We start from the raw sequence: 25,258 nt of genomic DNA on the forward strand, positions 1-25,258 counted from the left end.
TTCTTTATGTAGGTTTTTGGGATGGCAAACCCAGAGCCGGATTACCAGGATTTGGTCTTGTAGCCATGACTGCCTTCTTCCGCTATTCACCTTTGACCATAAACAATTTTCTACATTGACATCAGACAAGGCTGTCTGTGACTTGAAAGAGCAACTGAATCATAACACCTCCATTGTAATGGTGGATAACAGACACAAACATTGTTTCTGCTGCAAAAAAGGGACCAGATTCTGGCTAATGCAAATGACACCCCTGCTCTATAAACATACTGAATATACTCATTGGTTTTCCAGGATGAACATTGGTGGAATCATACTTTGGTTTGTCACTGGGACCTTTGAGTGAGTAGATGTTGCTTACCTCTCCCCAAGGAAGGGATTCCTGCAACACTTGACATAGCAGGATACAACAAAATTGAAGAGTTTGGGAAGAGTAGTGGCATTGTTTCTTCTCTGGATGATGAGGCCAGCAGCTTAAGCTGAGTGGTCTGAGAGTGGAGTGTCTGCATGGGGAATCCTGATGTGGCTGTCTTTCCCCATGTGGTATACAGGGTGTGCCTCCTTGCTGTAGAAACAACCATGATGCCTCTGGTCTGGGTAAGGAGATGTGCAGGTGAGGGTGAGATGGCTCACAGAGGCTCACTAGCTTGTTCTAGGAAATGGTCTTTCGGCCACCATCCTCTGCGTTAGCCCCTGGGTGGGAAGGGCAAGAGTAAAGAATGGAAGACAAGAGAGAGGCATTGGCTTGCTATCTGTTGTAGCTGGGGAGATGAAGGATGAAGGGAACACGAGAGATTTGTGTACTTGGGTACACAAATAGGAAACCCAAGGGAAGGGTCAGGTAGCAATGTGGAAAGACCTGAGGTCAAGTGACTGTGAAAGAAGGGAGGAGGAGAGAGGTGATGAATGATGCCCTGGTCACTAGCAATTCAGCAGGGACACTGGAGCTAAGACAGAACTAGAAGTGTTCACCCTCTGATAGCCAGCTTCATAGCATGAGAAGGTGCTGTTAAGGCTGATGGGGAGACTTATGCTCCAAAGTCCTATTTTGCTACCCTGTATGTTATACTGTGGAAGTGGCAGGCAAAGTCCTCCAGCTAGTGTGTCCTTTTTTCCACTTATGTTTTATATTTGGATTACCTCTGATACATACCACCAGCCATGATGAGGGGAGAGAGGGACATTTGAGAGGGACAGGAGGGTTCAGTAGCCTCTTAGAGATGAAGGGAACTACCAGAGTCCATGTCACCTCCTCCAAGGCTCAGGGAACATTACAAAAGTGGAGGATGGAAAGACTATAAGAGCCAGAGAAATGAGTGGAGTGTTTGGAAAGCCATCGTCTAAGCGGATTGGGCACTATTTCGACAGGTTAGCTATGTCTTCCTGCAGGGAAATGAGGAAGGCCTATTGATGGTTGACATTCCCTCAGAGAAGGGAGGAGTGAGGAAGGATATGGGATTCTCACATGGGATTTTGGCTGCTACCTCCTGTATCTTGTGGCCATTGGTAGTTATGTCCTAAATATATGTTGACTTGTGGTCTTAGTGGGTGCTAGTATATGGACAACTTAAGGTTCTCCTGGGTGTGTGTGTGTGTGTGTGTGTGTGTGTGTGTGTGTATATCCATCTATGTAGCTCTGGGGAAGCCATAATCAATGTTGGGTAACTACCTTACAGTGTGGCTGTTTTAGGGTCACCCATGCTCCTGTAAGCAGCCCCTTATCCTTGGTAGGTAAGTATGTCCAATAAACTCATTGATTCTTCAGGGAGAACTTTGATGGATTCCTGCTTTGATTTGTTTTGGAAGCTTTATAAGAAGGGCTAGACATTGTTTATCTCTCTGGGGAAGGAATTTCCACAACACGAGGCCATGTGAAACAACTAAAGGTTCTTAGGTTGCTTGTGCTCTGGGGAAAAAGAGTCACCAAGTTGGCAGGAAACCTGAACAGCTTGAGAAAAGGCTCATGTGGGAAGGACTGAGGCCTCCCACTCAAACCAGCTCTGACTTGCTAGCCAGAGTGAGCCATGTTGACTGCTGATCCTGAAGCACAGACAAGCTTGAGGTGCTCATAGCCCTAGCAGGACTTTAACCCTCAACTCATTGGACTCCGAGGCAAAAGCCACCCAGCTATACTGCCTCTAAATTTCTGCCAGTTAATAAGCGTGATAGAGAATGATGATTGGAGTCACCATGGAAATAATTTGTTGCACAGCAGTAGGAAGGGAATTCTTACCAGGTACCCATTCCCTTTTGGAGATCCAGAGCAGGGTGACAAGGTTTCTTTAATTTGATAGTTTTCCCCATGTGAGCAGGTAGCTGTATCTAGCAGATGTTTAATGACTGTAACACACACACACACACACACACACACACACACACACACACACACCTTTAGCCCTTGACAATTCCTATGATGTAAATATTCACACTACAGCCAATTTCAAGTTACCCATGTGACATCAGTGAACACAGAATTGGGGAGAGATAGCAAGCAATTATGTAAAATAGCTGGTAATAACACCAATAATACAGGTAATAGTAGAATGAGTCTAGAGAGACTTCGGACAGAACTTCTGCCCTAGTCCTTAGGCTGGACAAATCACTTAGCTTGTCAAATTCTAGAGTTTAATCTATTCAATAATGACAAGAATTACTTTGTTTCCTAGCACCGTCATGAAGATGAAATGACAAATGAAGATGCTGCCTGTTAAGTCTTTAACAACATAAGAAGACCCAGCAGTTTCCCGGGTGAATCACTCTGTGTGGAGAACACCCACAGTGGAATTTGCTATTTCAAATGTTCTCTTTGTTTTAACTGATATTTTAAAGCTTCCTTCTGTATGTGGCTCCCTTCTTTCCTTTCAGATGTAGCTCCCAAGTCACCTACTAGCCCTGCTCTTTCTAAGAATGTTCAGGTTAAATTTCTAGAGCAGGAAGCAGGATGAAAGGCTTGGGCAGTGTGCTAGATAGTTTTATGCCAACTTGACACAAGCTAGAGTCCTTTGGGAAGAGGGACTCTCAATTAAGAAATGCCTTCACATGGTGACAGAGCTGAGTGCTCATGTCCGATGAATCAGCAAACTTACTGAATAAGGGAGCCCTCAGGAGCTACTCTGTCAGGCACTGGGTGCCTCAGTCCTTGGAAGGAGATTCCCAGGAAGCCTATGGAGCCTATGCTTTGAAGGTCATACCACTGTCACACTATACCACTGATACCCTTGGTCATCTACACTCAGATTTGATCTGAAATCACTTTTAGTGCAACTGCAATACAAAAGGAAATGGATTGGGGGAATAAGGTCAGGGGGTAAACAGAAAGTAATGATTGGTGAATATGGTTGAAGCACATTATATGAAAGTATGAAAATACTACCTCAAAGCCTACTACTATGAACAATTTAATTTAAAAATGAGAAATGGAATCTTTGTAACAAATATAATAAATAAACAAATACCCATTCTTTCCACTGAGTTACTTCCAATCTCCTGTCACACATCTTGAGACGTCAGTTGGTGATTGTCCTCTTTGGCGACTATCTCCTCACCTAGGGTCATATCTCCTTGGAGGGGCAGTCAGTGTTTCTTCACTGGTATTTTGAGTGATAAAGGCCAGCTCCATTTTTTTTTTTCATGAGAAAAATTGGAGAGATATTTGAAAGATTGCCGTAAACCCTGCCCAAACCCGTCCAAGCCCTTGATTGAAACTCATCAAAGACCTTGAGCATGTACCTGGACTCACCCCTTTTGTCCAGCCTTCCATGGAGGACTGACTATCCCAGAGGATTCTGTAGTAAATGGTCTGTCTGCTAGACTCCACTTCTAGTGGACCCAACCCAGACTGAATGGACTATAGGGACTGGGCTTCTTGGCCTACTGGGTACAGGTTCAGCCAAAGGCATGGGGTTCGAGGTTGAGAGGGAAAAGAGAGTTTACTCCACACAGTTTCTCTATTGCTATCCTGTTCTCTCTCTCCAGAAGTCATTTCTCAGAGGCTGTGGCTGTTGTCTGCCAGATCACTGTCTCATGCCATCACTCACTTTTCAGGCCAGAGAGTAAAACCATTTCTTTTTGTTGCTAGACTCCAGGGATCAACATCTTTCATTGTTTTCTGGAATTTAACCCACTTCTATAATTTACATAACTTATTTAGTTCAGACTTCAACTGAACTACCAGTATGCTGGAAAATGTTTAACAACTGGTTTCTGGAAAGAAAAAAAATTACTAAAGAAAAAAAAAACAGAATAAAAGAAAAAAAGGTACCCAAAAGCTTCAATTTATAGCATTTTCCAATTTCTGAGATTAAACATTCTCTCCAAGGCCTGATGTGTTGCCATTGGATACAGATTTATAAAAAAAAAAAGTCAAAAAACAAATATGGTGCCACAGGCCGGCAATGGTCAGCAGGCAGAAGAAAGCAGGGAGAAGAAAAATAATTCAAAACAGAGTCATCTCTGTGAGACTCTGTCTTACAAAACAAGTCAGAACAAAAGGATGAAAAAGTTTTTTTCTTTGTTATTAGATATTTTCTTTATTTACAATTCAAATGTTATCCCCTTTTCTAGTTTCCCCTCCAAAAATCCCCTATCCCCTTCCTACTTCCCCTGCTCACCAGCCCACCCTCTCCCACTTCCTGGCCCTGGCATTCCCCTGTACTGGGGCATAGAAAAAAGGATGAAAAGTTTTATACTGCTAAAATAGTATAAATAATCCCACAGCAGCACATAATATAATATAAACTAAGGGTGATAGATTTTGAATAGTCATCATCTTTGTTTAAAATAAATTAGCTCATAATGCTTTCATTAGTTTTCATTTTTAATATTTTTTTTGAGACAAGGTCTCACTATGTAGCTCTTGCTGGCCTAGAACTTGCTATGGAGACCAGACTGGCCTTAATAAACTCACAGAGATCTGCCTGCCTTGGTCTCCTGCTTGCTGGGATTAAAAACCCATGCCAAGTTTATTCTTATTTTGTGTGGTATAGTGGATTGAATGTATGGTCCAGTGCAAGCCAGGCAAATACTCTGCTACCAATTTACATCCTTGGCCCTTTTCGAACTTTTTGAAACAGGCTCTTGGCTCAGTTGCCCATGCAGGCATTTGCAATCCTCCTGCCCAGCCCCTTGAATAGATGGGATTATAGGCCTATGACACCAGACTAGCATTTAATTTAATTTTTTAGTGATGGTTTAGCAAGTAATTTACAAAATTTCTGGGAACCCACAACTGATTTATACTGCATGAGTTGGTTGCACCATGATCCAATGAATTTCGTTCTGCTGAGTCTTAGCCTCATGTAGCTAGGCAACAACTGACCTGGCAAGTCCTGGTGAGTGGCTGAGAAATGAGTGGTAGGGGGAAGGGTGTGGCTGCAGGATGAGTAAGGGAAGGGGTGGGTGGCAGTATGGATTAAGGTGTGGCCACTGCCTAGATTCTTAGCATCCCAAACAGAACTGTAAATGTCTCAGGTCCTCTGCCTCCTCTGGCAGCCCCACCCATCTATAGCCTTCAGCTGTTCAGCCTCAGCATGAATCTCAAAAAGGAAAAGCAATTTTAGGATAGAAGCTAGAGGGAGAGTTTAACTGTTGACAGAGATTTGCCAAATTTTTCTTTGGGGTGGGTATGAGACCAAAGACTCAGGTTTGAGTTCTTTGTGTTAAGAGTGTGGCTGTAGCTAGAGGAAAGGATGGCTGGGCTGGGAAGAATGGAATCCTCTCAACTGGGAAGACTCTGAGAGCAATGGAAAGATGGGGACAGATAGGAGGGCATTTACAAATACAGTTGTCTTTTACTTCTCAAGCATGCTTCTCTCCAAAACTTTGTATCTACACACACACACACACACACACACACTAAAAAATGACAGGACTTATAAATTTAGCTTTCATCTTTATGTGTCTGTGTGTATATGCAAGTGTGTGTGTGAGTACAAGAGCATGTGTGTACTAGTGAGCATGGAGGCCAGAGGTTGACATTGAGTATGAGTCTCTCTCATTGAACTGGGGACTCACCAATTTGCCTAGAAATTTGCCTGGCCAGCTCCAGAGATCTGCTTGATACCTCCCTAGCACTGAGTATAGAGATCCACTGTGTCTGCCTTTCACATGGGTGCTGGGGATTGAACTGAGGTCCTTGTGCATGCACAGAAGCATGCCTGACTTAGCCATGCCACCAACCCTAACACATCCATCTTGAAGAAGATTAGAGCAAAGAGTATGACAATGGATAGACAGTTGATTTTGTAAAGCCCCTGCCCAAACTCTCCAGCAGGATTGAGATTGCATTTTTGACTCTCAAAGACTGGGAATACATACTGTGTATCAGCAGGTATATTAACAGAGAGTTGTGAACTAGTCTAGACACTAATGAAGTATGTATGTGTCGAGGCTGCGTGTACAAGTGTGATGTCAACTCTGCCAATTATTCTGAGAGTAAAAGGCAATTTTGACATCATGCTAAAGTTGAAGAGGCACCTAAAAATTTAGAAAAATGTGTGTTATATGGTCGAAAACAAAATGCATCTTCTTTTCCTGATTGGGGAAGACATCTTTTTAGTACTATTGGGCAGACAGAATATCAATTTTTGCTCCAGTCTAGGAGCAGAGTTCTTGGGCTGGGTAGATTAGCAGGAAACTGATTCATAGGAACTAAACAGAAGCACTTCAGATTTGACTATAGTTGCATCCTAATGATGGGTATGTATTAGGGCCATGTTTAAAACTGTCATATGAAGGCAAAACTACTACTCTCTGGTCTTTGATAAACCAAAGTTCAATATTATTATCAGCAGTGTGTGTTTGTGTGTGTGTGTAAGCCACAGAACATTCTTGGCTGTTGTTTCTCAGATACATTCACCCTTGGTCTGTTTCTTGAGACAAGGTGACTTACTGACCTACATCTGGTCAAGTCCAGGCTGGCTGCCAGCAAGGTCCAAGGACCTTCCTGTCTATACTTCCCAGTGTGTGCTGCCATGCCTGTCTTTTTCAGATGTGAATTTTAGGGGTTGAACTCATGTTCTTGTGCTTGAATATTATCGTGCCCCCAATCACTGAGTATTATTTTGCTTCTTGGACTTTGCATAGTTTTTCCAAAAGATGTATTCTTCAAAGTAATTGAAAAGGCAATTTCTTTTAGAAAAGGACTGATTGTGTTCATCTGTCCAGCAGGCACATTTGCATCTTGAGGTTCTTGGTCCTAGAGAAGGGTGTGGATGAGTGACAGCAGAGGAGGTTTCCATTGCTTTTCTGATAATTGTTTGATAATCAATGTATGTGATTGTATCTTGTACTATATACAGTATTCCACAACACATAGGATTTTATTTCATTTTCCCTGTTTCTAATTTAACATCATCATTGTACAGATCACAAATCTACCATTTGTATGGAGTTGATTGACAGTGTATGAAGTTTTATTCTTATTTTAGCCAATTTCCATCATAATCTACTAACATGGTCTCTGTGTTTTATGATAGGGGCCCTGTGTTAGAGAGTTTCAACAACTTGCCTGGGTACAGCAACTTGGAAGTGATAGAGCTGAGATTCAATCCCTGCCTGCTTCCATCCTCCCAGCATGCCTTGGTACATATGGAAGCTGCAGGTGTTCCTGCAGTCCTCACATAATCCACCAGAGTGGAGCTGTTCTTCACCTCTACTTCCGGTTTCTGAGGGACGGGGTTATTTGATCCAATTGAGGCATTCTCGGGTGACATGTAGAGGAAATCTGAATGAGAAGCCATCTCTGGTCTCTTTTCCTCTCTCTTCAACAGCATAGAGGAAATGAGATCACATTGAGTGCTGCATAGTTCACAGGCTCTCTGGATTCTCTTCTGAATCGGACCTGTGGAGTGGGCTGCTCCACTCTCTCGGGGAATCTGCTTAGCCTCTGTGTCATGTACAGTCAGCAGGCATGCTGTCTCTCAGTTCTAGATCAGGGGTACCGGGCCTCACACATGATCCCTGTAGCTCTCACCACAGCACACTCTGCTGGCCTCTAACCTTTCACACAAGGTAACCATAACACCCAGGCTGCCTCTCTCACTTGCCTTTGTTTCTACCAGATAATGCGATAAAGTACATTCAATAAACTCCTGCTGCAAAATGACTGAGGATATTTTGCCTCCCAGATGCCCTGAAATGCTACTTCTCCCACCCCACCACCGTCTTGGTTGCAGGCTGAATCTTCAGTATGTTTTGTTGGTGTTCCCTTTTTCTGAAGCCTCATGTGGCTTGGGTTCTGCTTGAAGGTGTTTTGTGGCATTGGCTGTCCTCTCGAACACATGATTCACCAGGCTCTGCTGTCACCACTTCTCATTAACTCTGGACTGAAAACTCCTTGAGGACAGAGTTCCTATCTTAATTACCACCCCATTCCCATTAACTGTGCCTAGCACAGTGTAGTAACAATCGATAGAATGAATGAATACATTCTTTCGCACACTAGTAATGAAGGGACAAAACTCATTCATCTTACATTTAGTAATTACATGTCAACTCTGTGCCAGGCAAATGGCAGGTGAGAAAGGAATGATGGATAAATCAGACATGCTTCCTGGTCTTTTGTCATTAAAGAAAAAACTTTTTTTTTTAAATGCATAATGGTAAAAATGGGAGATGGTAGGATGGTAGGAACTACCTCAGTGGAAGGTAGCTGTTGAATAGAATAATCTGCAGCCTTAACGAAGACTTGTGTTTAAATATTACCTCTTTCCTTCTTGGATCAGGGCTGAGGATAATGGAGGTGAGCATAGTTTGCATTTTAAAACTCCTGGTGATTAGAGCACTCCTTTTACTGTCGCAGTCTATTCTCTGAGTAATGGCCAGTTTCTCCACTGGCTTAGCTGAAGTTCCTTGTGCAGCTCATCATCCAGAGGGTTTGCCTTCTGCCACCTGAAATATAAAAGCATGTTCCTTCTTGTGGATCATCTTAGCTGAACCGACGGGATGGATGCCACATTTCCTGAAGAGCAATGGCTTTCTCAGTTATATCCATTAAGTGACAAGTCTGTCCCAGTTAACAAATCAGAAGGGTGTGGTGACAGAAAGGGCGAGCAGACCTATTCAATTCTCACCAGAAAAGGTGAGGTACAGATTTTTGTTATGAGAGAAGGCACTAATTTCTGAGGATGTTCAAAGTAGACAATGGAATCCCGGAGATCTAGAGAAACATGGACAAGTGAGACTATTCTGGGATGAGAACGATGAATGCTTAGTATGTGGCATTACATAAAGTCTAGTAATCATTTGATTAACAGAGTGAATACAAGCAGAAAAAAACCTCTGAATTCAGAAGGCCTCCAGCCCTAGGGAGTAAGAGAGAGATGAGGAACTGGCAAAGGTGTTGTAGAAGAATGATGGCAGAACATTAAAAACAGAGTGATGTGTCTTGATTTTCAAGTAAAAAATAGCATTGGGTAATGATTATATATATGTGTATATATATATATATATATATATATATATATATATATATATATATACACATACTCATATATATGTATATATTTTTGGAAAATTTATAATTGATTTTTAACAATTGCTCTCTTCGATAGCTTTTTACTTGTGACTTTGATATGACCAGTTTTTGTGTAGTGGGGATCAAAATTTGATCGTAATATTTCTAAGAAAGCATAGGAAGAGAGGAATGAAAAAAATTTAAATTTAAATTATAAGAATTCTTTTTTTGCAAACAGCAACACATCATTTGGTTGAAGTTGAGATGAGAGAACTATCTTTCTCAGGGTGGAAAAACCACAGCCTAGTTCTTAGATTGTGGAAAAGACCTCAGCAAACGGATGAGTCAGGAAAGAGAGGGAAACATTGTACAGCAATGGAATGGAATTTGGTGTGTCGGTGAAGCAGCTGGCTTCAGATAGAAGGCATGGCAAGGACTGAAGTTGTGTGCAGAAAGCAGTGGACCCAGAGTCTGCTGTAGGCAGCCGTGGTGGTGGATGATAAGTTTTTTAGTTATTCAGCCTCAAAGCTTTTTACTCTACAAAGACAGGTTTCTTCTTCTCCATGCTTACGGGATTCATGTCTTTGGCCTTTTGATCTCACAAAGACTCCCTTCTTTCTGTCACCTCCCATTTCTTTTTTCCCTCCTTCATTGACAATGCTTACATTAACCTTTCAGGTCTCTGGAATAGTTCTCCTCTAACTAATCTTTGCCCTGTGTCACCTTTGTGCTGTACGCAATGCTAACTACCCACACACAGGTAAGTTCTACAACAAAAATCTCCCACTTTGCATTACTCTTGTTGATGTTGGCAACTCTGGTATTGACAGGGTGATTCTGTCAGTGCTCTGCCCCCTCAGTTCCTTGACCTCCCTTATGCAATGTTTTTCCCTTCCACCCCTGTTACCCATCACAGTCAGTACCTAGATCTTGTCATCAATAGCAACCACAGTCCTCCAGAAATCTCAGCTTCAACTCTTCTGTGTTCTGGGAATCAGGTTCTGCCCCATATGTCCTTCGGGCTGATCACTTATCATCTTCATCATCATTTTGTTCCATTCAGACTCTCCTCTCTTTCTCTGTCTTAGACTCGATGATGTAGCCTTATGATGCCCAAGAAAATGTCCTTGATATGTCTGTTCTGACATTATGTTGCTCTCCCCCAGGTATTTTGTCATATCAATGAGAAATGCAACGAATATAAAAATGGCATTGAGAAGTGGGGATATTGTTGTGACAAACCCTCCATATGGTTTTTAGTCTCTTTGGAACACATTTTTGAGAAAAAAATGTAGAAGAGTTTGGGCTTTTGGACTTTTGATGCTAAATGAAGAAAATATCTAAAAAAAGAAAAAAAATCCTATAAGCAGAACTTAGTAGACCATTTTGATGAGAATTTGGAAGGGTCAGAATGCTGATGGTCAAATAGCGGAGGGTCAGCTCACAACATTATGGAGGAGAACAGGAGTCTACTGATGGCAGAGCTGGGTCAGGGGGCAACAGAGTTACCCAAGGCCATCGGGATGCAGGTGGTTTCATTGTGGGCTGTAGATGCCAAGCATGTAGCTACAGGACCTGGTGCATGACCCCTGGATTTTGCTCTGTTGTTGGCTATATGGTTCTTTACTAAGTACCCATTCCTTCCTTTTGGAATGATAATGCTTACTCTACCATTGGAAATGTGTAACTCAACGTTTAATTTCACAGAAGCATGAGATTTCCTTGAGTCTCCGAAGACAGTTTGGACTCTTGAAGACTGTTGAGACCTCTAAAAACTATGGAAACTTTTAGAAATTGACTACATGTATTTTAAATTATGGGATGAATATGAGGTATGAATATTAAGATTTAATATGATGTGTTTGGATGTCAAATTAACAAGGAGAGGAGCAGGTTGGTAAATCTTCATTATCAATTTGACTGAATTTAGAATCACTATGAATATGTTCTTGGGTATGTGAATGAAGATATTTACAGAAAGGCTTAGTAGGAGGGAAGACTTTCTGAATGTGAGTAGTCCCACCATGGAGTAACATCTTAGCTGAATAGAAATGAGAATGTAAATAGAGTGCTAATAGTACATCTCTCTGCTTTCTGACTCTAGACACGGTGTGGCAAGCTGCTTCAAGCCTCCATCACCATGACTTTCTTCTCATAATGGAGAAAGTTACCTTAAACTAATTTCCCAGGATGTATGGCTAGGGACAGAAATGCTGGGGCTAGCAGAATATGGAGGCAATCTTTTGCAGCTATCCTTGATGGTTCTCCCTGTGAATGTAAACCATTATAATAGATTGCTTTGGATTCATAGATAAAAGTTTGAGTTCTTGTTAATTAAATGCTATGCAGAGTGACCTTGGCCACTGATAAGGCTGGCCCATGTCAACTGCCAAGCAACAATCCCCATTCTTTCCCCAGGACAATGCAGATTAGTATCCTGCCCCCACTCTCCGCCCTCATAGGTTTCAGGACATTATCTTTAGTATTTTGAAGCTTTGAAAATTTGTGCTTATTACAAAGTTAACTCACCCTGACAGTACATCAGGTTTTAGTGAATGACGTGTTCGATTTGACAAAGCAGGGCAGATTGTTTTCAAAGAGATTCTATTGGTTTATAACTCTGCTCATTCATATATAAGATTTTCAAGTGCCTTTGTGGTATGGTTACTCTCTTTATGATGCTGTTTATTGAACAGAAGCTCTGGACAAAAGTATCATTATATAAGGATTGTATACTTTTTATCTTTTATAAGAAATGATGTAATGATGACAGTTATGATGATATTCTCTTGTTTCATTTTTACTCTGCATGTTACTCTTTAAACTCATAATTTGAGATTAACTTTGTGTTCATTGCAACATTGGGATAAACTTTCTCTTTCTCTTTCTAGATAGACAAATTTTCTAGCATCCAGAATGTTCACTAAAATTGGCTCACTCAGTACAAAGGTTATTGTTTTTTTCCAGCTTTCAACTTTATTTGAAATTTAGCACAAGAGTCCATACCACATAGTTTTGTAAATAATTTTTATTTGGACACTGCCATGCTGGTTACTTTACATAATGGTCTATTTTGAAACTTTTGACTATGATAGCAAAGTTACTAAATGTTATAGAGCTATCTGGCCTCCAAAACCTTCAAAATAAACCCTATATCATTTAAAAAAAATAAACACATTCAGTGTTTACAAACTTTTGTACATGTTAAGAAAAATGCTCATTTATATACTTAGGGAATTGATTGTTTATGTCTATTAGATCATATTAGTTATGTCATCAAGTGTATTTATTTTATTTCCTACTTACTATAGGATGTGTATTGAAATATTTCACAGTAAAAGATTCTCCATGAACTTATGATATTTTTGGGTTTGTGCATTTTTAGATCTATCTATCTATCTATCTATCTATCTATCTATCTATCTATCTATCTATATTTCTTTTTTATATGTGTGAGAGTGGTGTATGGGCATGACATATGCATATGGATATGTGTAAGAGTATGTGAGTGTGTATATGTGCGTGTGTTTGTATGTGTGTGTATGTCTATGTATGTGAGTGATGTGTAAGAATATATAAGTATGTGCATATGTGTGTAAGAGTATGTATATGTGTGTATGTATGTAATCATTTTATAATTCTCTACCTTGTTCTCTTGCGAAAGGGTCTCTCACTGAACCTAGAGCAGGCCAATAGCCAGCCAAGCTTGCTGCTCCTCCTGATTCTGCCTTTCCTCCATCCATGCTGGGTTTAGAGGTACACATTAGAGCACATCAACCTAGACTTTTTATATGGGTTCTGGAGATTTGAACTCCGTTCCTCATGCCTGTTCAGCAAACACTCTTACCCACTGAGCAATCTTCCCAGTCCTGGACTGACTTGTACTCAGAATGATTATCTTTGTTTATTTATAAAATTCATTTATTTATATATATGACTGTTTTGTCTTCCTGTACATCTGCATAACAGAAGAAGGCATCAGATCCCATTATAGAAGTTTGAGAGGCACAATGTGGTTGCCAGGAATTAAACTCAAGGCTTCTGGAAGTGCACCTGTGCTCTTAATCATTGAGCCATCTCTTCAGCTTCATTTGTTTTATTTTTCATTGAGGCCTTTCAAATTTTTTTGTTCTGAAATGACCAGTCAGTCAGGCTTTTCCCTTCTTCTCTTCCCTGAACACAACAGTTGAACTGTAGCAACAAGTTCATCCACAGGCCTTAAAGACTGTATTCTACAAACTGAATCCAAAGAAGGTTCATATTTTATTAAGTAGGTATATAGATTTCAGTTAGTATTTGTCATATCTTTTTCTATTTTTGTACTCTCATTTTCTCAATGTTCTTATGTTTTAGATGTGCTTTTTTGGGAGAAATCTTGTCACTGAGAGAGGCTGCTAGAATATAAATTACTTTGTTGGTGCTTTCAGGTCAACACAGTTGTCCTTTGAGACTGACAGGGGATTGGTTGCATAGCTGCATTGATACGATAACCTGCAGATTCAGAGATGATTGTCTGCATGACTCCCCATTGATACTGCAACCTGCAGACCAAGTCCCTTTATATAGAATGACACAATAGTTGCATGCAATTTATGCATCTCCTCACCTCTGTTTTAAATAACCTTTAGAGTGCTTCTAGTACCTATGATGATGTGGATGCCTTGTTGGTCGCTGCTGAACTATATTGTTTAGGAAATGTCTGGCTACTTTTTAAATTGCCATGACAAAACACCACAACTACAGCAACTTATAAAATAAAGCATTTAATTAATAGTTCATGGTTCCAAAGGGTTAGAGTCCATGACCATCATGGAAGGGAGTATGGTAGCAGGTAGGCATGGCACCTGGATAAGTAGCAGAGAGCTCACATCTGATCCATAAGCATTAGGCACAACTAAATGGGATGGTGTGAGCTTTTGAAACCTCAAAGCCCACTCCTCAGTGACACACCTCCTCCAGCAAGCCACACCTTCTAGTCCTTTCCAAATAGTTCTGTCAACTAGGGATCAAGTGTTCAAACAGATGAGCCAATGGGGGTGGGAGGGGGGCAGAAATTCTCTTTCAAATCACTACAGGAAATAACAAGAAGAGAAAAATCTGTAAATTTTCTATAGAAATGAATTTTAAAGAAATATTTTTGAGCTAAGATTGATTGGATATATATGGCTATGAAACCTTGGATATGGAGACTGGCACATACTAAGCTGCTACTATTATCTGTGTGAAGGTCTGAAGTAACATAGCACTCTTCCTTTCAGGCTCAAAGTTTATACTGGGAACCTTCTTTGGGTTCGGTTTGTAGAATACAGTCAGTCTTCAAGGCCTGTGGATGAACTTGCGGCTACAGTCCAACTGTTGTGTTCAGGGAAGAGAAGAAGGGAAAGGCCTGACTGACCCGTCATTTCAGTCTCCAGTTAGGAGTACACTATGGTTTTCTTTTTAGATTACTGGAAAACAGCCAGGCATAGAAGAGAGCTCTGAGAGTCCACTCTGCCATTGATTCTCTTAAACTTTGGCCAAATTTCCTAGTTTGTACCTGTTGAGTAACCTTAGTATTTCAAATGCTCCATTTCTGCTTTCTCTTTGAGTCAAACTTTGGATTTTAAATGTATGTGATAGCTATGCTACTTCTGAGTAATTTGCTCAATGGTTTTGAATGACACTTCTCTCTCATTTAAAATTGGACAGGGCCAGCATGATGGCTCAGTAGGTAAAGGAATTTGCTGCAAAGTCTGAAACCTGAGTTTGATCTGTGGAACCTAAGTAGATGATAGAAGTGACTCTTCCAAATTGTCCTCTGAGGACATGCGTGTGCTCCCCATAAGTAAGCAAGTAAAATAAATAAATAAATAAATAAATAAATAAATAAATGCTTCAAAAATAATGAAAGTGAGAGAGTTGCTTAGGCACAGAGACCAATGTTCATGATTCACTGCAGCTTAGATAAGTGACAAGTTTTGTTGTTATTGCTAATATTAATATTGGTTCCTTCCTCAATATTTAGTAGGCAATAAAATCCTACTCAATATATCAGGTACTGCCTTAGGTGCTTAGGAAACATCAGTGACCCAAAGAGATAAATCATGTTCTTGTAGAGTTTGTGTATGGTGGATTTGTTTCTCTGGAGGGTAAGAGACTTTAGAGGAGGTGGTGTCTGCAACAAACCACCTGAAATTCTTGTCCCTGTGAGATGCATCTAGCTGGCTGGCTGGCCCTTACCAGTGCCTGGGTATTCTGGCCTGTGTTTGGCCTAGGATGGCTGTAGTAGAGTTGACTAGTCCAGGGCAACTTTGACCCCTCTGAATCTTTTTCACCAGTAAGTAAACATAAGGATATGCTCATGAAGATGACAGAGAGATGTGCTTCAGGGCCAGCATTAACAACAAAATTTATGAGATATTTATGAAGCCAATATCATTCAATCCCCTGCAGTATGAATAGAGACAAATAAACTGTTTAAGGAAAACTGTGTGAGAGCCACACATGTTGTGCATGCCTATAATGCCAGCACTTGAGAAGCTGGGGTTAGCCTGAGCTATACAGCAAAACCTATCATTAAAAAACAAACAAACAAACAAACAAAAACAAGAAACAGAAGGAAAGGAAAAGAAAGGTGTTGGAAAATTATTTGACTCAAACAGTTTTATCCTTCTACAGGTGAGTATCCAATTTTGCCAGCATCATTTATTGAATATGCTGTTGACATGCATGTTTTTGTTTCCTGTGTCTAAATGAAATGGGAATATATTTGTAGGATAGCTTTAGGTGCCTCTGTTTTATCCCACTACCCTACATGTTGTGGATACTAGCTGGTACTAAAGGAATATAATGTTAAAGATGAAACGTCTAAGTTAGATCAGCCAGCGGTAGGTTGGGCAGGCACGTAGGAATGAATAGGAACGAGGTGTGTAGTTTCCAGAGTTCAGGGCCAAATGATGGGTCAGGAAGTTCAAGACAGGCAGGGGAAGTTAATAGGTGATGTGACTGCCAGGAGCCTGTGACATCACCTGGGTACAAAGCAACTCTTTGGCCCAGATGGCAGCGTAGGATGTTTAGAACTTATGTGTGGGGTCAGGAAAACACTTGGCTTCAGAGAGGGACCATATAGTTAGGGTAGATACAACCATTTTTCAGTGGGATACTTCCATCTTTTCTTCTATGTATATTATTCTTGCTTGTCCCTTCACACACACACACACACACACACACACACACACACACACACACACTCACACACCTCCTTGCTTAACCACGAGTGACTTTCTTGCCTAGGAGTTCTGTTGATGTATCTCCTTATTACTGTTTTGCAGAATGGAAGCTTTAATGGTGCACCTCTGCACAGGTGTGTGCTTCCAGTGACTTCATTTGACTTGTGGTGAGTAGCTAGGAACAGTTATGATTCATGTCTCCATTCTCTTTCAATATCCAGCTATGAAGCACATTGGAATAAGAACCTACTTTCCTGTATCGTGTGTTCAAATTCACAACATTTTCAAAGCCATTTGTTTTATGTACCTCACACTGAGTATTGAAACAAACACGTGACTAGCAGAGTACTGTCTTGCTCATTATTTCTGCTTCTCTGCATCTAATAATGAAACCCTCATTGTCCCAAGTTTCTGAACTCACTGTTTAAACAGAATAATGGCACAACCAAGACATAAACTCCAAATGAGGGCTTGTTGCATTGTGTCCATGCAAGGAGTAGAGCTTCTCTTGACTATAAGTGGACATAGTTAGTTGGTACTATAGTAATTGCCATGGATGGGTTTATTAAAATTAAGACTAAACCAATGGTTATAAAATGATGGGTTTCCCAAAGCTGAGATCTAACTACCAGACTTAGGTAGAAAATTGTTGTAATAGAGCTAGCCTAAGACTTGAAGCCCAAACCCTTATGTAAAAATGCCAATGTGATTGCACAGGGACTTGTGTAGGTGGCATGATGCCTCCTCCATTGCCAAATTTGTGCCCTTATATTTGAATCCCCATTGCCTCAGAGTGTGAACTTAATGGAATAGTCATTGGATTTATAGTTCATATCAGAATATACTGAAATAGGGTGAGCCCCTAATCCAATGTGAGTACTGTTCTTATAAAATGGGAATAACTAGAGGCAGACATATGGGAGAGGGCCATGCAAAGACTGGAGTTGTCCTGTCATACATCAGAAAACACTTGCGGCTACCAGATGAAGGAAGATACAAGGAAGGGCCCCTGCATAGGTTCATAGAGAGCACGACCTGACCTTGTTCATACCTGTATTCATGCATCTAGAGATGTATTTATTTTATTAAAATTTGTATACAAGTACATGTTGTGCATTGAATATTGTCCTTTACCTTCTCCTTTTTAACCTGCCATTACTCCTGTTGTTTCCCTAGAGACTTCTACCTTCATGCCACACACATACACATGATTTTATGAATTTATGCAGATTCTAAGAACCACATATGAGAAAAACGTAAGATATTTGCTGCTCTGAGACTGGGTTAATTAATAAAGTTTCTATAGTTGCACCAATGTGCCTGAATATGGTATCATTTTGTTGAAAACGATCCCTTTGTGTATTTGCACTTTTTTTTTAAGTCTCTTCCTCTATGGTTGTACATCTAGGTTGGTTCTCTAATTTAGCTTCTATGTATAGTGCTGTGACAAACATTAGTGTACAAGTGTCTCTGTGTTATGATAACTCGGAGGCCTTGGGTAAATACCCAGGAGTGGTGGCTGATCTATTGTTAGTTTGGTGAGGAATCTCCACACTGACTTTCATTGTGGCTGGACTAGTTTACATCCCCACCAGCTGTTAAGGGTTCCCCTTTGTCCACATCCTTGATAGCATTGTTATTTGTTTTCTTAATGACTGCCATTCTGGTTTGAAAGCCACCCCAGTCTGTAATACTTTGTCATGGCAGCTCTAGAAACCTACTACATTATTCAAAAGCTGTTGACATTTGGATACTGCTTGTCAGGATATTGATCAAACTGAGGGATATCTAGTTCTTTATTGACAAACTATGGATGCTGTACCCATAAACTGCCTTTGAAAATCAGTCAGAGCAGCTGTCTTCTGATATTAAACATCCACCATCCATGTAATAACACACATGATATATGTGTACTGTGTATTTTCTTCATGAGCCTTCCTTGTCAGACCCAGAAATTTAACTTCCACATTACTGTGTGAGTTGTATGCATTTCTACAAGATGGTACTCAGACAAAGTGTTGGAGGAGGGACCCATCTTTATCAGAAAAGTCCCTCCTCCTCTTTCCTTTCACAGTCTGAACCCCTAACTGTAGGGGGACCCAACTCTGTGGTGTCTCTGATGCTCTGGAGCTCTTCAAACTGTGGCTACACTCCAGCTGCCACCACGGTCCTTCTGGGTTCCGTCCACTGTCCTCTCCCACGTGCCTGGCTCTTTCTTTCAGAGCTCAATCTCAGTAAGTCAGTCTCAGGCACTGCCTTGGGGAACTTGGTTTAGATCTTTTGATTCTCTCTCCTCAAAAAGTGATGAAGGCAGACCACCCCTTGAATAAAGGCTAAAACAAGCGAGAGAGGATGTGTGCAGACCACCCCTTGAATAAAGGCTAAAACAAGCGAGAGAGGATGTGTGTCATGTTGGGACCCTGGTTCAGTGAGGCCAGGCACCTGATTCAGTGTGGAAACCTGAATCTACAAGGTGGTAGAGTTCACATGAGTAGTTCCTTTCTTTCATCTGATGTCTTTAGTGTGACATTAGTCAACAACCATGGTTGCCTCTATGGTCATTATAGGTTCCCATAACATCCTCTCATTGATTCCATCCAGAACTTTCCAAACTAAGGCCAGGTGGGCGAGAAGACTTTCGAAAGACACTTTCCCAATCAGGCAAGCTGAAGGGAGCTCGTCTGGCCACTTGCTCCTCCAGAAGCTGCCTTGTCTGCCCTATGTTCTTGGCATTAGTACTCACCAGCAAGACCCACTCAGCCTGACAAAGGAAGCCTTGGTGACCACCTTGCCTCAGGTGAACCCACAGCATTGAAAGAGCAGAGGAGGCAGAGCTGGCTGACTCAGACACCCTGGGAAGACAGGTTGAATGAGAACATTAGGGATACAATAAAGAAGTAAGAGATTTCTTTTATTGCTTAACAGTATCATAAATCTATTTCAAGAATTTTAGTCCTTTTCACCTCCCTCCTCCTCTTAATCTCCTCCTCCTACTGAAGCCCTTATTCACAAATGCCCCTCTCCCCACTGTATTTTTTCATGAGTTAAGTGACAGCTCTCTAAAACAATATTCTTGGCAATTCAAAACTTTGTAGAAATTCCTATCACTTGTGTCTACCAGAAGTAATTTTTTGGATATTTTTGTAAATTCACAGTTTTCATACTTTAGCATTAAAACATAAGAAAGATACAGGGAGAGTAAAAGCACACAGAAGAGACAGTCTTGATATCTGCTGCCTGGGCAGCCACACTAACCTCTCATTGTACAAAACTCCATGTGGAGAACCAGTCTCCACAGACACACACTTGAAACTCATTTAACAAATCTCTCAAACCATACTTGTTAAAAATTAGCTGCTCTTTGAGCTTTGTGATAAAAAACAAGTGGGTTAGTCAAGTCCACAGAGGGATAGATTCTTTAAGCTGTCATTGTGAACATGCCAAGAGTTCTGGGTGGTATTCCGAGAGAGTGTACCTCATCCACTGCTTTTTCTAGGGCTGTCCTCATATTCACATGGAATAAAACAGTAGCAGACCATTGTGCTGTCCTGCACAACATTACCAATGCCAAACTTCTCTCTAGACTGCCTTTGGTGTCACTTCTCTTGGATTTTTGTCATGCCTTTGCACCTCTCCTGAGAATCACCTGACTCACTGGAGATCAAAGTAATTAGAGAGGGCTGCGCGGTAATGTTGGTATTCTAGCATACATTTGTAGAAAAACAAACAAACAAACAAACAAACAAAATCCCCCAGACAAACAAACAAATAACCCCAACTAACCAACCAAGCAACCAATCAACCAATAATCAATCAACCACCCACAAACCAACAAACCAACCAAGAAACAAACAAAGTTGGGAGTTCCTTGCTGAGACACAGCTAGCTCACTGACTAGTGTTTGTGGAATGGAGTTTTCTCATAGGCTTTGGGAATTTAATTGCCTAGGGGTGATCAGTGCATTCAAATTACTTGTGTGTTCCATGATCTTATCCCACATTACAAAGCCAGCCATCCAAAAGGGCCAATCACAGATAATTTCCATGGGAACCCGAAGACAACAAACCTGTTCCTGTGGGATGGGCTTTGCACCGAGCTGTCATTGTGGACACACCCAGTTCAGATGGAGTCAAAACCTCACTACTTCACTGTTCTTTTGGCAGCTAAGTAGGTCCATAAAATTGTATCCTCTAGAAAAGTGAGCAGGATCCTCAGATATTCTTTAATGTTTATGGCTATATGTGATATATTTACACGATGTAATATAAATTTAGGTCACAAATATGCCCTTAGAATTCTTAAGATTTCTCCTTAGAATTTTTGCAAAATCCAGGTATAAAATCTGTAGTGCTCTGTTAACAGAACATTCATATTTGGTTCCAGATGGCATTTAGTGAATTGTAATAGCCATTGATTTTCCTTCTAGATACTTTGTTTGCCTTCTCATTAGATCTTCACAAGAATGCTATGACAAAGTGTTTCTATTTTTGCTGTCAAAGAAACAGACTTAGAAGTCTCAATGCCTAAGGACTTAGTTCCTTTGGGGTTCCCTAACAGAATACCCAAGATTTTGTGAATTATAAAGGATATGAGACTGCTTTTGACTAGAGTTAGAGTCTAGAAATTAGAGTCTGTGAAGTTCAAAGTCAAGGGCCTGCATCTGGACATGGCCTTCAAGCTGTGTCATCTTATGAGAAAAGGGAGAGGGAAGAGAAGATGAACTTGAAAGAAGGCAATACACTGAACTCATAGCATCACAGTAATGACTGGCATTGATCCTTTTATGCAGCAGGCCTTATTACTTAGGTGCTTAGGCTTTGTTGTTGCAGGGGCAGGGGTACGGATTAAGTTTCTGCATGAACTTTGGGGAACACATTCAAGTCATATAATTTACATAACACCATAAAACTTGTGCTGGCATAAGGAGCAGAAAACCTTTTGTTACTTCTCCTATCCCTCCACATGAACAGAACACAACAAAGGCCCATCATGGCTCATTCAGTATTCATTCCTTTTTAGATAGAAATATTAATTGTCTGTTTATCTTTCTGTTACCTTGAGCCCATGATGGGATTAAAAGCATAAACACTGAATGGGTCTCTTATTGGGATTTCCTTTCTATGCAACATTGTGTCATTTTCTGGCGTTTGAAGAGGTTGCCAAGTGAAGAGTCTTCTTGCCTGTCACCCCACCTGCTTATTAAAGCTTTGTCCCCCCCCCAATAATTGAATAACACCTAAACTGCAGAGATGAAGGTCCACTGATCATGTTCTCACTTTTCCTTTTAGTTTCTGATCACTCCTCAGAGGCTGATGTCTATTCTGACTGCGTAGAATTCCTATTTCCTCTGCAGATACTCACCCTCATGGATCCTCTCTGCTTACCCGTGTCATTTTCATAGTCCCAGGTCCAATCCAAGTCCTGTTCACTATGGGAACCTCCCTTATAGATGCTCCTTTTCAGGTATGTGGTTTCCAAACACTAGCCCCAGGAATGTGGCCCAGAAACTGTGAAGGGCAGGTAAAGGGGTAGCAACCAAACTCCTGAAAATGCCCCATTTTCCATCTTTATAGAATCAGGAGGTAGCACTATGATTGGGCCCTTTGAGTGTCAAGTTATAGACTACTATGCTGGCTTAGTGCAAGAATATCCCATAGGTGACTGAGCTAGGGAAGGCCAAATGATGATAATTTATTAGTTTAGCTTGAGAAATATAGTACTAAGTGGACTGGAATTTTGTGTCAAAGGTTGGACTCTTACTCCTTAAGACCAAGATAAGCTATCTAGGAAATAAAAATGTTTCCTTCATGTTTGGAGACCACCAAAACAGAAATAGATATTCTAGACATAGCAGCACACCTGAGATAAGGTAAATACATACACACCCAACTCGTAGCTCTCAAGACTGTAGAGTACAAGAATCTTGATTTTGGACCTTATCCCTTTTCCTGGTGTGTGTGTGTGTGTGTGTGTGTGTGTGTGTGTGTGTATGGAGGACAGTGGATTGTGAGAAGAAGCCTGGTGAAGTCAAGCCAAAGGCTTGAAGCCCTGGAGATCCTGAAGGGATGTTCTCAGCACTAGGCCCCTGTCACATAGCCACTGCCCTCCATAGACCTGTGGCCATCAGTCACATAAGGAAGCCCTCCCACATGTAGATGAGACATCTCTAACATCTCAGACCAATACAATAGGAAAAGAGACGTGACCACAGTCAAATAGACTCAAAACAGAGTTTTCCATGCTAATGACGTACCTAGGGGCCTGGAGGGCATTGCCAATAAGCTTCCCTTCCCAGGCATTCCTTCCTGCAAAAGTATTTAATCTCAGGCCCACCCTGAAAGTTGGTTCTGGTTTTACTCATCCATTTTCTGCCATTACAATAAACTGAAAGCATAGACTGTCTCTTTTCATCGAGATCCACCATGGGGAGCCATGAGAAGGTCTTTGCCTATAGAGCCACAACCTAGTCTCCCATAGGAGGCCTCTCTGCAATCTCAGCCACAACCACCATGAAGTCAACTACTGTCATGGTGCAGCCACAACCACCATCAAGTCAACTACCGTGGTGAGGATGATCCCTATGGGACCAACTGGAGTTCCTTCTTCCCCCCCACTAAACCCCCTCACCTCAGGCTAGAGGCAGCCTGAGCACCCCCTCACCCCAACTCTGTTTTCTGCTCTTCTGCCACTCCCAGCAGTGCCTGAATGTCCAGGAGCCTGAGAACCCCACAGCCTGGCCTCATCACAGGCCTGGGGTCCCCCGAACTAGCTCTGGCTTTCCTGTGTCTCAGACTGTGCTTTCTCACCCCTGGAGCAGTGTCTCAGTGCTTCTCTACAGCCCAACAGTCACCCCTGTGGAGGTGTGAGATAAGTCCCAGAGTACTACATGCATGGCCATGCCCAGTGGCCAGGCAAACATGGATTCAAACCCAACATGTGTATGTGTGTGTGTGTGTGTGTGTGTGTGTGTGTGTGTGTGTGTGTGTGTATGAGAAGTAAGAATTGTATTTCTAGGAAACTCTAAGACGTGTTGGCACTGATGGTTTTGAGTTATTCTTATAGGATGCCTGTTCTCCAACATTGTAAGAAACATAAATAGAGCTTGAAAAAGTTAATCCTGTCCCCCTTTCTCTGGGGAGTCTTGATGGGTGCTGCCCATTTCAGATTTTTTTCCCCATACAATCTAAGATGTACTAACCAGAAATTCTACGATCATTCTCCAATCCATGTATAGGAACCAGTGTAAAGGATGAGATTCTCAACTAGGTTACAGTCCCACTTACAGCTGCCTCTGGAATACTACTCCCAGGCCACGCATCTTTCGAAGAGTGTCACATCCTCAACCCATTTTGTCATGCACGTGTAGCTCTTCTTTTCCCCTGCCTCTAGTTCTCCACTGGCACATACCACCTTAAAGCTAAATCTCACACTATAGGCATATTTTTATCCATCTCAGTGGGAAACTGTATGTATCAGTCATTTGTCTGTTGCTGCAATAAAACTCCACGGCAAAAGCAACTTACAGAAGAGAGAACTTGCTTTCCTCTGGCGGCAGCCATCAGGTGAGCCAAGATGGGTGCATACAAATACATCCAGGAGCTATGGAGGAAGAAGCAGTCCGACATGATGCGCTTTCTTCTGAGGGTCCGCTGCTGGCAGTACCTCCAGCTCTCTGTGCCGCACAGGACTCCCCGCCCTACCCGACCTGATAAACCTCGAAGCCTGGAGTACAAGGCTAAGCAAGGCTATGTCATTTACAGGATTCATGTCCGCCGTGGTGGTCGTAAACACCCAGTTCCTTACGGCAAGCCTGTCCACCAGCTGAAATTTGCCCGAAGCCTTCAGTCTGTTGCTGAGGAGAGAGTTGGGCGCCATTGTGGGGCTTTGAGAGTCCTGAATTCCTACTGGGTTGGTGAAGATTCCACATATAAATTTTTTGAGGTTATCCTCATTGATCCGTTCCATAAAGCTATCAGAAGAAATCCTGACACCCAGTGGATCACCAAACCAGTCCACAAACACAGAGAGATGCGTGGGCTGACATCTGCTGGTCGAAAGAGCTGTGGCCTTGGAAAGGGATTCCACCACACTATTGGTGGTTCCTGCCATGCGGCCTGGAGAAGGCGCAATACTCTCCAGCTCCACCGTTACCGCTAATACACGTGATATTTGTAAAATTCATACCCAATAAACAATTTAGGACAGTCAAAAAAAAAAAAAAAAAAAAAGAAGAGAGAACTTGTATTGGGCTCTTGGTTCCAGGGGAACAAGAATCTATCATTGGTGGGATAGTCTCTGAATGTTCCATCCTTTTGTCTTAGCTCCAAACTTTGCCTCTGTAACCCCTTCTATGGGTATTTTGTTCCCTATTTTAAGGAGGAATGAAGTATCCACACGTTGGTCTTCCTTCTTCTTGATTTTTTTGTGTTTTGCAAATTGTATCTTGGATATTCTAAGTTTCTGGGCTAATATCCACTTATCAGTGAGTGCATATCAAGTGACTTCTTTTGTGATTGGGTTACCTTACTCAGGATGATATCCTCCAGATAAATCCATTTGCCCAAGAATCTCATAAATTCATTGTTTTTAACAGCTG

The 25,258-nt window shown here is 41.5% G+C and overlaps 1 pseudogene; it reads left to right on the forward strand.

Annotated features, from left to right (window-relative positions):
• The first annotated feature begins 24,222 nt into the window (after positions 1-24,222).
• Positions 24,223-24,819, forward strand: LOC110289672 (annotated as a pseudogene).
• Positions 24,820-25,258: the final 439 nt, after the last annotated feature.

Source organism: Mus caroli, chromosome 2 (assembly GCF_900094665.2).
Source record: "Mus caroli chromosome 2, CAROLI_EIJ_v1.1, whole genome shotgun sequence".
In the NCBI taxonomy this organism is placed as follows: domain Eukaryota; kingdom Metazoa; phylum Chordata; class Mammalia; order Rodentia; family Muridae; genus Mus; species Mus caroli.